Raw genomic sequence first — 13122 nt, 5'->3', positions numbered from 1 at the left:
GCTCCATCCAGCAGTATTAGGGAAAGACGCAGCACCACTGCCTTCAGGCTACAGGAAACCTTTTTCTCTAGCGTACACAGCAGGCAGCAAACGAATAAACAGGCACGGTCCAAGAATTATATGTTGCAATTCTTTGTTCACGGATTTTCTGATCAAAAGTCGGTAAAATACCTCGTCCTGTTACATCACTGTGAACACCGCGATATGTTCGACGTCAACGTGCAAGAACCACTCAGACACAACAGGTGGCAGCACTAGCAGTGGAGGGTATATAATGCGTGTCGGGGGACGCGGAGCACAGTGCAGTCGTTGTCGTGATGCGAGAACGGTGCAACTTACCTGACTTCCAGAATGGTATGGTCGTCGGCTTTCAAGCCAAGGGTGGAAGCATTTCCGAAACGGCTAAGTTTGTAAACACTTCGCGTGCCTCCGTGATTAAAGAACACAGTGCATGTGAAAATGGCTCTATCCAAAACTATCGTCGTGGCAAATGTGGTGCACCAATGGACGCAATGGACAGGGGTGAATGACGACTGCGGAGATATGTACGGGGGAATAAACGTGCAACTGTTGAGCAGCTGACCGCCCAGATAAACCGAGGGGGCTCATCGGCCGTTCGGGGAACGTAGCTGCGTACGGACTTTTGCAGCAGGCAACTCGTTTATGCACCCGTGCTGACTGCTGTTCACGGCAACGAAGGCTGGAATTTGCACGCCCACTGAGGGGTTACCTACGGCCTTTTCGGATGAATCACGTTTTATGCTCCATCGAACAGATGGCCGCTGGCGTCTATGGCCCTACAACAATCGTCAGAAGGTCCAGTCCGGACCATTATGGTCTGGGGATTTTCGCGGCATTCCCGGGGTATCACAGGGGATCAACACAAATATCTGTCTACACTTTGAACCAATGTCGACCCCTACATGCATTTTGTTTCTCCTCGGCTCGGTGGCATCTATCAACAGAACAATGCAACGTGTCACACGGCTCGCAGTGTACGTGCTTGGTCTGATGGGCACCACGAGAAGTTTACGGTACTCCCTGGGCCACCAAAGTGCGCGGATGTAAACCCAATCGAGAATCTCTGGGATCGGTCTGTTCGTGCCACGGATCTTCACCCGACAAACCCAGCCCCGCTGGCCACGGCGCTGGAGTCGCCACGGCCCCACATGCCTGGCGCTGCCTTCCAGGGCCTCGCTGACTCTCTTACTGCACGTCTCGCAGCGGACCGCTCTCCAAACGGTGGTTATCCAGGCTTCTGACAGGTGGCCACGTTGATGTGAGTGGACAGTGTGTGTACTGACTGATCTCATGACCAAGTAGCGAAGGTTTGCACAGTCCCGCGGAACCTGATAAATAAATAAAATACTTAGAAAACATACTTAAAAACGGCTAATATTTTGAAACTTCGTGCCAAATTAAAACTGTGTGCCGGACCCAGAGTGTTACTCGGGACCTTTGCTTGTCGCGGGAAGTGCTCTACCGACTGAGCTGCCCTGGCTCGGGCCGGCACACAGTTTTAACTTGCCAAGAAGCCTCTGCAACAGCGCACCCTCTACTGCAGAGCGAAAATTTCATCCTGCAGACGTCCTCCAGACTGTGGCTAACCCTCGTCTCCCAGAGTGCTGGTCCCCCAAGTTCCACAAGAGATCTTCTGTAAACTTTGACACGCAGGAGATGAGATTTTGGCGGCCGTCGTGGGCATGCGAGTCGTGGTTCGGTGTCTCACTCGGTAGAGCACTTGCCCGCGAAAGGCAAAGATCCCGAGTTCGAGTCTCGGGTAGGAACTGACTTTAATCTACCAGAAAGTTTCGCAATAGCGCACACTCCGCAGCGGAGTGAAAATTTGATACTGTGTAATATTTTGTTGGCAAGATTTATAGGTGGCCTCACACTACTGTACTGTACTACAATGCCCCTTCCGTCGGACGTAGAGGAATAACGTTGAGATACCAGTCTTCAGCTTTCCGACAACAATTCAGAGGCAACAGGCAGCTGAGTAGGATTGCGGTAGTGGCCTGAGCCGTCGTGGCAGAGAACACACGTCAGCCGAAATGTTTAAGAAAAGCCGGCCGAAGTGGCCGTGCGGTTAAAGGCGCTGCAGTCTGGAACCGCAACACCGCTACGGTCGCAGGTTCGAATCCTGCCTCGGGCATGGTTGTTTGTGATGTCCTTAGGTTAGTTAGGTTTAACTAGTTCTAAGTTCTAGGGGACTAATGACCTCAGCAGTTGAGTCCCATAGTGCTCAGAGCCATTTTTTTGTTTAAGAAAAACGTTTCAGATTCTAAAATCAGTACTGTAAGGGCAATAACGGTCGGAAATGAATATTCAGTTGTTGATTGACATAAAAAAATGTTTCCCTGCACATGTTAAAACATAATCCACTGACGTACCTCAATCATATGATCCATTGTTTGTACACGTTACGTGTGATAAGAATGGCGTTGCCACTACACAGTGCATTCTTCCGAGTGTGCATTTCATAGACCAGCTGGCGGCAGCTTATTAATGAATCTTCTTCCACACAAACAAATATCCTCTCCCCACATTCCACAGTGCAAACACATTTTTCTTAAGAACCTTGGCTAGTTTTCCGTGGCTTTAAAGAGATGGTTTACCAAAAGTTACTATCCAGACATATATATTTTTTCCTATTACAATGATTCCTGTACATTCGTTTGTCTACCAGGGCACTACATCGTGCTCCACTATACGTTAAATGCGTATCTACAAGTTCCTGTAATGAATAATACTGAATCATCGATTACCATTTATGTGCTGTAAACAATGATAAACGCACCCTGGATACGCCACAGATGACTGAATATTGTTTTCCAACGTAACCGCCACAAACCGCTATGCTGTGGGCAGCTACTTGTTAAGCACTATCAGCAATTTGCAGACTCATTCCCCAAAAGCATTCCTTCGAGACCATGTACCGCTTGACGTATTGATTTTCGAAGCTTGGTTCGTTGTCTCACAATAATCAGTTCTGTTTCCTGTATTGTCTGTATAGTTTCCGCGCTTATGGCTTGGGACACCTTGTATTGGCTTCGAACACCCTGTACTGATGTTAGTCTGTTTTGAGAGGAATACTGCTCCCATGAACTCAGCCACGCCCAAACCCAACTGTTTCCACAAGGCGATAAAATTGTTCCTGATACGACTGCGTAGCGATACAAATCGAAATTGCCGGCCGCGGTGGTCTCGCGGTTCTAGGCGCGCAGTCCGGAACCGCGCGACTGCTACGGTCGCAGGTTCGAATCCTGCCTCGGGCATGGGTGTGTGTGATGTCCTTAGGTTAGTTAGGTTTAAGTAGTTCTTAGTTCTAGGGGACTTATGACCTAAGATGTTGAGTCCCATAGTGCTCAGAGCCATTTGAACCATTTGAACAAATCGAAATTGCACGTTGATTATAAAAGACTGCGCCGTGCACATCCGTAAACTCGCAACACCTGACGATTAGTGCGTTAACTGTCTTGTAAATCGGAGCTGTATATAAGTTTCGTGAAGGTCGAAGAGCACAAAGGAATCGGTAGATATAGGCGGCTACTGTGTCGCAACGGCCACTAGCTGTGAAGGACAGATAGCGAAAAGCGAACTGGCGTGTTGTTGCCGCAAGAGCCCAGTCCTAATAAGACATGTGGTTTCCTAAAGACACGGTTCCGTGCGCAAACCGCGCAACTGCCGCCTAGAAAGTAACGGTTGGCGGTGAGTTGCCTACCTGAAACTTTTTTTAACGTATTCTCCAAATATTGATTCACTTCTACTGCATTCCCGTTCTTAATGTCGTCTACTTTGTATGGAAATGAGACAGGAAAATGTGAGTAGCGCCTCATCGAGCTTTGTAATAACTAGAGCAACAGAGGAATCATTAAAGGACATGACTGAGAATGCTTCCGTGGGTTTATTATTGCCCCTTAAGGCTGAATCTGCATCTACTGAATTATTTATGTCTCGAAGTGGCCGTAAAAGAAAAAAGTGTGATAAATCCATGTAACTCTTGAATATGTTTGCAACAAATTGTACAGTAAAACAAAATGAATTATTCATTGTGCTATGAGACGAAGACTATGAAACAAAGACGCTGCTATGTTCGGTTATATTGTTTATTATTATAGGGCTGTTTTGGCCTCATTGCCATGTTCAGGTTATCTGTGGAAAGTACATAGTTTAGTGCAATATTTTAAATTTGGAAGAATGTAATATAACGTATTATAGAATTATGGTTTGTTACGTACAGTACATCAATATGATATTGATGTCTCAGTTGCTGTCACACTACTGTATAAATTTACTCCTTTGATGATGGTGGATCTATAGTAGGTGTTAAACTTTTGCTGGAGTAGTTGTTTGTAAAGCTGTAGAATTATGAAAGTTTATGTCATAGTGGAGTTATTTGACAGCGGTATTGCCAGTTGATTCAGCGATGTTATATGGTTTCAGTCTGCTTGCTTCTATGGTGTTATGTAGGTCATATCTTTGTTCTTGCCACTATATATACAAAATTACTCTCAAGATATTCTAAATCAACAAATCGTTTGAAAATACAAATATTACATACAGAATTTCATTGACATCATCCTCCGAAACTCGAGGTGAGTAGAAAAACAAAATCCGCAAAACATATTAAAGATCATATTACCATGGAATTAAAAATAACCACTGGAAAGAATGTTTGAGAATAAAACAACAGCGGCAAATTGTCATACACTTAGCGCGCCACAACAAAAGGACGCGCAGAAACTTTTTGTACAGTGAAAGGAATGACTGCAGATTTATTGGGTCTCAAATGAATCGTATCTCAAACGCGGTCATCACGAAATAAGTATATTTCGTAAGTACATAAATTAGCAGTGTAAGTTTCGCTTTTTACGTTCCAGACCTCGTACATGGCATTTCCCGGCGGAGCTCTGAGCACGTCTATAGCAAATTGCTCTTGTCTTGCCAGTGAGTTGAGACATTTTGATGAAACTCGTGACAAGATAACAACAATTAAAAGTCGAAAGCAGTAACGCACTACCACGCCAAAGAAAAAAGCTTAGTAGCAATGCTAGAAGAACTCCCGCTTCTTTCGTGTATTAATATTTTAGGGAACATTATAATTTGCATATTTCAGAAGCTCCTTCGTTGATGAGAATAAGGAGTACATTCTCTCAACGGCCGTAAGGGAATGCAGAGCACAAAAATGACAAAATTCACTGACGGAAGATAAATGGGAACATCGAGAAGGAGTTACGCGGCATAAACGAAAGTCGGTAAGCGTGTTTCCTTACCTGAAAGATGATGTCTATTCAAATTTCACGCCAGTTGCATAGCTTATGCGTTAGTATCGCCACTGTGAGGATGCAAATTAGGTTTTGCTTTAAACACACACTGTAACTTCCGTGAGGTTAGTTACCTTTGAGACTGGACGTGGTAAAGTATTGTTAGCTAAGAAGTATACAGAGAAGTTGCAGCATTAGAAAATTGTAGCGAAATGCAGGAAGATCTGTAGCGGATAGGCACTTTGTGCAGGGAGTGGGAACTGACCCTTAACATAGACAAATGTAATGTATTGCGAATACATAGGAACAAGGATCCCTTATTGTACGATTATATGATAGCGTAACAAGCACTGGTAGCAGTTACTTCTGTAAAATATCTGGGACTATGCGTGCGGAACGATTTGAAGTGGAATGATCATATAAAATTAGTTGTTGGTAAGGCGGGTGCCAAGTTGAGATTGATTGGGAGAGCCCTTAGAAAATGTAGTCCATCAACAAAGCAGGTGACTTACAAAACAGTCGTTCGACCTCTACTTGAGTATTGCTCATCAGTGTGGGACCCGTACCAGGTCAGGTTGACAGAGGAGATAGAGAAGATCCAAAGAAGAGCGGCGCGTTTCGTCACAGGGTTATTTGGTAAGCGTGATAGCGTTACGGAGATGTTTAGCAAACTCAAGTGGCAAACTCTGCAAGATAGGCGCTCTGCATCGCGGTGTAGCTTGCTGTCCAGGTTTCGAGAGGGTGCGTTTCTGGATGAGGTATCGAGTATCTTGCTTCCCCCTCCTTATACCTCCCGAGGAGATCACGAATGTGAAATTAGAGAGATTCGAGCGCGCACGGAGGCTTTCAGACAGTCGTTCTTCCCGCGAACCATACGCGACTGGAACAGGAAAGGGAGGTAATGACAGTGACACGTAAAGTGCCCTCCGCCACACGCCGTTGGGTGGCTTGCGAAGTATAAATGTAGATGTAGATGTAGAATGCGTTTGAGGCGACAGAGACACCATTGTCAACGCGTCTCCGAGTTCTGATGAAGCTACGAGAAGCTGGATGTTCCTTCTGCGATACTGCACGAAGACTTTGCAGGAATGTATCCACTGTCCATGACTGCTGGAAGCGGTAGCCACGAGAATGTTTAGATTAGATTAGATTAGTACTTGTTCCATAGATCATGAATACGACACTTCGTAATGATGTGGAACGTGCCAGGCTAATAAAAGGTGTCTATACAAGATATTACATTAGACAATATATTACATGACACTCAGTATATATATATATATATATATATATATATATATATATATATATATATATATATATATATATATATATTTGAGGTTGGGAAATTACCCACTTACTATATCCAAAAATTCATCTAATGAGTAGAAGGAGTTGCCATTAAGAAATTCTTTTAATTTCCTTTTAAATGCTATATGGCTATCTGTCAGACTTTTGACGCTATTAGATAAGTGACCAAAGACTTTTGTGGCAGCATAATTTACCCCCTTCTGAGCCAAAGTTAGATTTAACCTTGAGTAGTGAAGATCGTCGTTTCTCCTAGTGTTGTAGCCATGTACACTGCTATTACTTTTGAATTCGTTCGGATTGTTAATAACAAATTTCATAAGTGAATATATATATTGTGAGGCTACAGTGAAGATTTATAGCTCTTTAAGTAAGTATCTGCAGGATGATCTTGGATGAGCTCCAGCAATTATTCTGATTACGCACTTTTGTGCAATGAACACTCTTTTACTCAATGATGAGTTACCCCAGAATATGATGCCATACGAAAGCAGAGAATGAAAATAGGCATGGTAAGCTAATTTATATCGCCAAAATTTGTGGTCGCAAGGAGGCCGTGCTTCGAACGGCGACGTGGCACTACCGAGAGGGCACACCATCGTGTTCGGCTTGGGGCTCCGGAGCGTCGTACTGCATCAGCAGCAGGTGGAAGCACAGTGACACAACCAACTGTTACATATCGATAACTTCAGGGACAGCTCCAAGCCAGACGGCCTGTAGCGTTTTTTTCCAGTGACCCTAATCCACCGCCATTCGCAACTTCAGTGGTGTCAAGCTGGAGCTCACTGGAGGGCAGGGTGGAGGTCTGTTGTGTTTTGTGATGAAAGGCTGGTCCTGCCTCGGTGCCAGTGATGGCCGTGTGTTGGTTGAAGGCCTGCAACCAACCTGTCTGCGTTCTAGGCACACTGGACGTACACATGGAGTTATGGACTGGGGTGCGATTTCGTCAGACTGCAGGAGCACTCTCGGGTCATCTCTAGCACCCTGACTGCAGATTTGTACATCAGTTCAAATGGTTCAAATGGCTCTGAGCACTATGCGACTCAACTGCTGAGGTCATTAGTCCCCTAGAACTTAGAACTAGTTAAACCTAACTAACCTAAGGACATCACAAACATCCATGCCCGAGGCAGGATTCGAACCTGCGACCGTAGCGGTCTTGCGGTTCCAGACTGCAGCGCCTTTAACCGCACGGCCACTTCGGCCGGCTGTACATCAGTCTGGTGATCCTACCTGTTGTGCTGTCATTCGTGAACGGCATTCCAGGGATCTCTTCCAACAGGATAGCGCTCGCCCACATACCACTGTTCTAACCCAACATGCTCTACAGAGTGTCGACACGTTGCCTTGGCCTGCTCGACCACTATATCTGCCTCGAATCGAGCACATACAGGACAACACCTGTCAACAACTCCAGCATCATCCAGAAACAGCATTAACCGTCCCTGTATTGACCGATCAAGTGCAACGGGCATGGAACTCCACTCCAGAGACTGACAGGCGGCACGTGTACAGCACTGTGCATGCAGGTTTGCACGCTTGCACTCAACATTTTGGCAGTCACACCGGTTATTAATGTACCAGCATTTCACATTTGCAATGGGTTATCTCTCGCTTACATTAACCTGCCATCTTGAAATGTTAATCACTTAAATATGTTACCTAGACAAATGTATTGCCGAAATTTCATTTCTCTACAATTTCATTACTCTGCATTAATTATTTTTTGATATTACAATTTTTTTCGTCAATGTAGCAAAAGTCTTAATAATAACAAAATGTGAAGAAGGGCTGAGTAGCTGAAGTAGACCGAAGAACGTAACACTGCAAGGAGACGGACGTGGCGGCGAGAAAGTCCTTTCTTCACTCGCCCCGCTACTTTACAGAAGCGCCCTTGGAATTCCTGGCAGAAGGAAACGAACTCACCTTGCGCGTAACCTGGCTACTCGCTACTCGCTACTGGCACCGTTAGCCCAGCAGGTGATGTGCTGTGGCCTGCCGTGTGCTCCTTGCAGCTGGTGGCCTGCACTTCCATAACTTCTGCCAGTGTTTTCACAATGCGGAACTGCAGATGTCTACGAATCATCTCTTTGTGCGAAGCAACGTCAGCAAAACTGCAATGCAGCGGACAGTGAATCGATCAGATTCAGAAAAGGGAACAAGAGGGTTCTGCGAAAATAAATTTCCTTTTACTACAGTTTTGTTATTCTTTGAAAGGTTTGTAGAACTACGTATTATTAACGTGGTAAAGAAGAAAGGAATGAAGATTAGGGTTTCACGTCCCGTCGATAAAGATGTCATTAGAGACGGAGCACAAGGTAAGTGTGTTTTGTGAAGAGCAGGCTGTGCTCCGCCAAAGGAACCATCCCGGCATCTGCGTGGAGCAATTTAGCAAAATCACGAAAAACCTGTACCTGAATGGTTGGACGCGGGTTTAAATCCCTGTCCTTCCGAATGCGTGTCGAGTGTGCCAGCCTCTGCACCACGTCGCTCAGTAACGTGGTGTTAAGGTAGTTTCTCTTTCTCAACCGTTGCGTTGTTCGATATTGGTTCCAAGGCTCGGCTCAACAGAGGTAGACACACGAGCGGTCTCTACGTCTCCGTGGTCGAAGGTTGTAACCTCTTACTCGGAAAGTTACGTAAATTTTAACGAACAGGCGAATATCACTCGCCATGTTCCAGCGGGAAACACAGATGCGTGACGTAACGGGACACGGTTGCCGCGTGTCAACTCGTGCGGAGAGCTGACTGGAGTCACGGGCTTGTTTCTCGAGGCGGTCTGCGGACAGCAGCTTTCGAGTTCGCTTCCGAGGCTAAGTGAGCGTCAAGACATTAAGTTGTATTTCAGTACGAAATACGATATTGCCATGCATGCATGTCCGAAGATTACTTCTGAACAACAGAGGCACTGCAATATCGTAGTTATCGGCCGATAGCGGGCAGCGACCTTCAGTTAAAATATCCTCCCCTGCACGCAAAATTACGCAATGTGTACGAGTACAGGCTGTGACGCAGGGAAGAGAACACGTGGAAGTCTGGCTCTGTCTGTCTGTCACTCGCGCACGGACAGCTAACGCAGTCAAGGCGAACGCTCGCGTAAAGTGCGCTATCCGGGCCCGAGTCCCGCTCTTGCACAAATCCTTACTGTCGTCATTCCCTTACGGTTGTTCGTATTCGCAACTGCGAATACATTTCATGCAAATCAATACGAATGTTGTAACATACAAACGTGACCGATCATAACGTATTCTTACATACTATGTTGATTCTGACCCCTTTCTTTACTCAGTCTTGGTGTTCTAAATATTCCTTCCCTCATATCAACTATCTGTCGAAATACCGTTGCTGAGATACAAGATCTTGCCTGTACCTCTGTATATTACTAGGTTTTCCTCCACCTCCTTTTACATTTCAGCCGCACAACTTCGCAACAAACTGCCCAGTAATCTGCATCTGATCCAAAGCCAAGCCGATTTCAAGAGGAGACGGAATATTTTTCTTTCATCATCGGTGCAACTTCCCTTCCGGCATATCCCAGCTATCTTCCTTTTGTAACGCCGCCATGAGTTTGTTAGTATATCACGAATAATCCCCCACCTCCGTTTTCTAAAATAATAGAACGTTCATCAATAAAACGTCATCAAACGTCTCATTACTTTACTAATAAGTAAATATATTAAATATTTGACATTAATCGTGTAAACTTTGACATTAATCGTGTAAACGACAAAAAAGAATACAAAAGGTTAGAGTTTATGTTTAAAGTTTGTTGGTAGTCACTAAGTGCTCTCATTATCAAACAAGAGTTGAGTTTAGTCTGGCTAATTTGCGCTCCTTTTTAAGCAAAAGCTAGTTTTGGACGTTTCTTAATGTTCATGACGTTCTACCTCCAGAGCTCTGTGACGTACAATGATATAATTTTGCAGGTACATGTGTGCTGCATCTGGATAGTGTCTGTAAAATATGTTGTGACTAGAATTAGCAGCAAATAAGTAATAAATATAACATGTTGCCGCTGGAAGGTGTTACAGTAGAGTCTTGCAACTTGAACGTACCCTGAATTAGTCGTTTACTAACAAAGGTTACTCTTATTCGGCAGCAAGTTGCAGTATGAAAAAATTACTCAACAAAATGTTAATAAGACTGATATTGCTGTTATACGTATATTCATTAGTGTATCTGTTGTATTATGTACAGCGCATGTACTACTCACATTGCAATATTAAATCTCTAAAGGTTTGTGGTGAGGTTCTAAGGAGCCTCTCTTAGCTGTTGTGTTTTCAGGTAAAATAAATGTATAAATAATCAATCAATCAATCAATCAATCAATCAATCAATGAAATACACCTGTAATAATTAAACATTTCTTATACAAAATCGTTAGGGTCGCATGCTTCTTTTCATCACATCACTGCCGTACTAAAGCTTGTAACTCACCTTGTTCCTGATCCGAAAATTCCCTCTTGCACTCTCGGCGTAGATATGCGGGAAACAGTGCACTAGTGTAGTGTTCTAAACCACACTCTGCGGATATTGCCACTGTCGCTCAATAAGTTCCTCTGACCATTCCTATGTGAAGCCCGAGAAACCTGACACAAACTTCACTTGTCGTAAAAAACTCTAGCAATACGCGGAGTATATGCTGCGTAGAGGCTGCAGCGGCAGAACGCACTGATGATGAGTTCACCGTCATTAGAGTCCGGGACGGCGCACACCTCGGGTAGCCGCAGCTCTGCCAGAACAGGCGGCAGCGCGAGGTCCGGTGTGCCCGCCGCAGCCACACAGCGCCCGCCCGCTCTCTGCGCTGCCCGAGCTGCGTGTAGAACGGAGGGAGCTGCCAAGGCCACGCAAACGACGCAGAGTGAAATGAAATCTGAGGCTGGCCTCTTTCTGAATGTCGAGTTCTCGGTCCAGGATATTAAAATATTTGACTGTGCAAGATTGCGATTTAATAAACAATATCGCTAAGTTAATGGCGCAGTCTAACAAAGTGACACACAGTTTTGGATTTCGATATCGAAGGCATTCACGACTGTGCCACTAGATCTGTAATCGGTGGGAACTTGTGAAAAAGGACGTTATACTATTCGCGAGACATTGTTAGGTAAAGTTAAAGAATCAACGATCAATACGAATCGTAAAATGTATTTGCTATCTTTTCCGTGCATCTGGCGAAAGAAGCGTAAGCTGGAGTTAAAAGATATGGGGACTTGTGCGACGGTATCAAGATAATTCCACTGACGGAAAAAATCGCAGCACCAAAAAACTATTAATGTAGAATAACAAAATTTCGGGGATGATACACTTTTCTAGGTAACATATTTAGGTGATAAACACTGCATGATCACAGGTTAATCAAAGCGCGAGATAAGCCGTTACGTACATTAAGAAACGGCATAACCACCAAAATGTTGAATGCAAGGATCAAACGTGGATGCATTGTGTTGTACAGGTGCCGGAAGTCAGTTTGTGGAATAGAGTTCCATACTGTTTGCACTTGGTCGGTCAAAACAGTGCGGTTAAAGCTGTTTGTGGATGACGCTGGAGTTGTGGTCCGATGATGTCCCGTATGTGCTCGAGTTGACACAGAACTAGTGATCGAGAAGGCCAAAGCAACATATCGACACTCAGTAGGGCATGTTGGATCACGACAGCGGTATTTGGGCGAGCGTTATGCTGTTGGAAAACACCCTCTGGGATGCTGTTCGTGAATGGCAGCGCAGCACAACAGGTCGAATCACTAGACTGACGTGCACGTTCACAGGCAGGTGCGTGGTATAACCGTGAGAGTGCTCCTGCTGTGTGACGAAATTGCATCCCAGACTGTAACTCCACGTGTAGGTCCAGTGTGACAGATTGGTTGCTCCATCTAACCAACACACGACCATTACTGGCACCGAGGCAGGACCAGCTGTCATCAGAAAACACAACAGACCTCAACGCTGCCTTCCACTGAGCTCGCGCTTGACACCACTAAGGCTAGGCGCAAATTGAGACGCGTATAGAGCGTGTGGCGCGACGCAGCGCAGCGCGCGTTTTTGTAACATAACAGGTTCAAGTGGGACCGCGCAAATTGCGACGCGACGCGACTGGGACGCGACACGCGCCTGCGCCAGGTCGCGCGGCGTTGTGGTTGAGGCACAGTTTCTCGCGCCGCGCGTCGCGCTTGCCACGCTAGCACCGTGGGAAATTTGAGGCGGGGAGCGGAAAAGTAGCCCGGCCATGTGCTCACATCGGGACGGCGCATATCAGCAGTGATAGTATAGCCAATACGATAAATTTTGCCTTACTGTGTACTGAATTTTATTGTCTTTGGGTAGTGTTTCGTTTTTCGCCATTTAAACGCTCCAGCTTTCTTAGTTAGCACGTTATACTTTTCTGTTATTTATATCTGCATAGTTTTGTTTTGTTTTTCTTCTGTCAAGAAAAATGTATACTTCAGTAACAGATGAGCCATTGGCCGCTGGAATTGCACCATATGCCTCCGCGATGTTTTCAGATCGCAAGAAGGGACAGAGGGTAGTGAATAAGGAAGGAAGGAATACTA

Source organism: Schistocerca nitens, chromosome 9 (genome assembly GCF_023898315.1).
Source record: "Schistocerca nitens isolate TAMUIC-IGC-003100 chromosome 9, iqSchNite1.1, whole genome shotgun sequence".
Lineage (NCBI taxonomy): Eukaryota > Metazoa > Arthropoda > Insecta > Orthoptera > Acrididae > Schistocerca > Schistocerca nitens.
Note: the sequence above shows the minus strand (reverse complement) of the source record.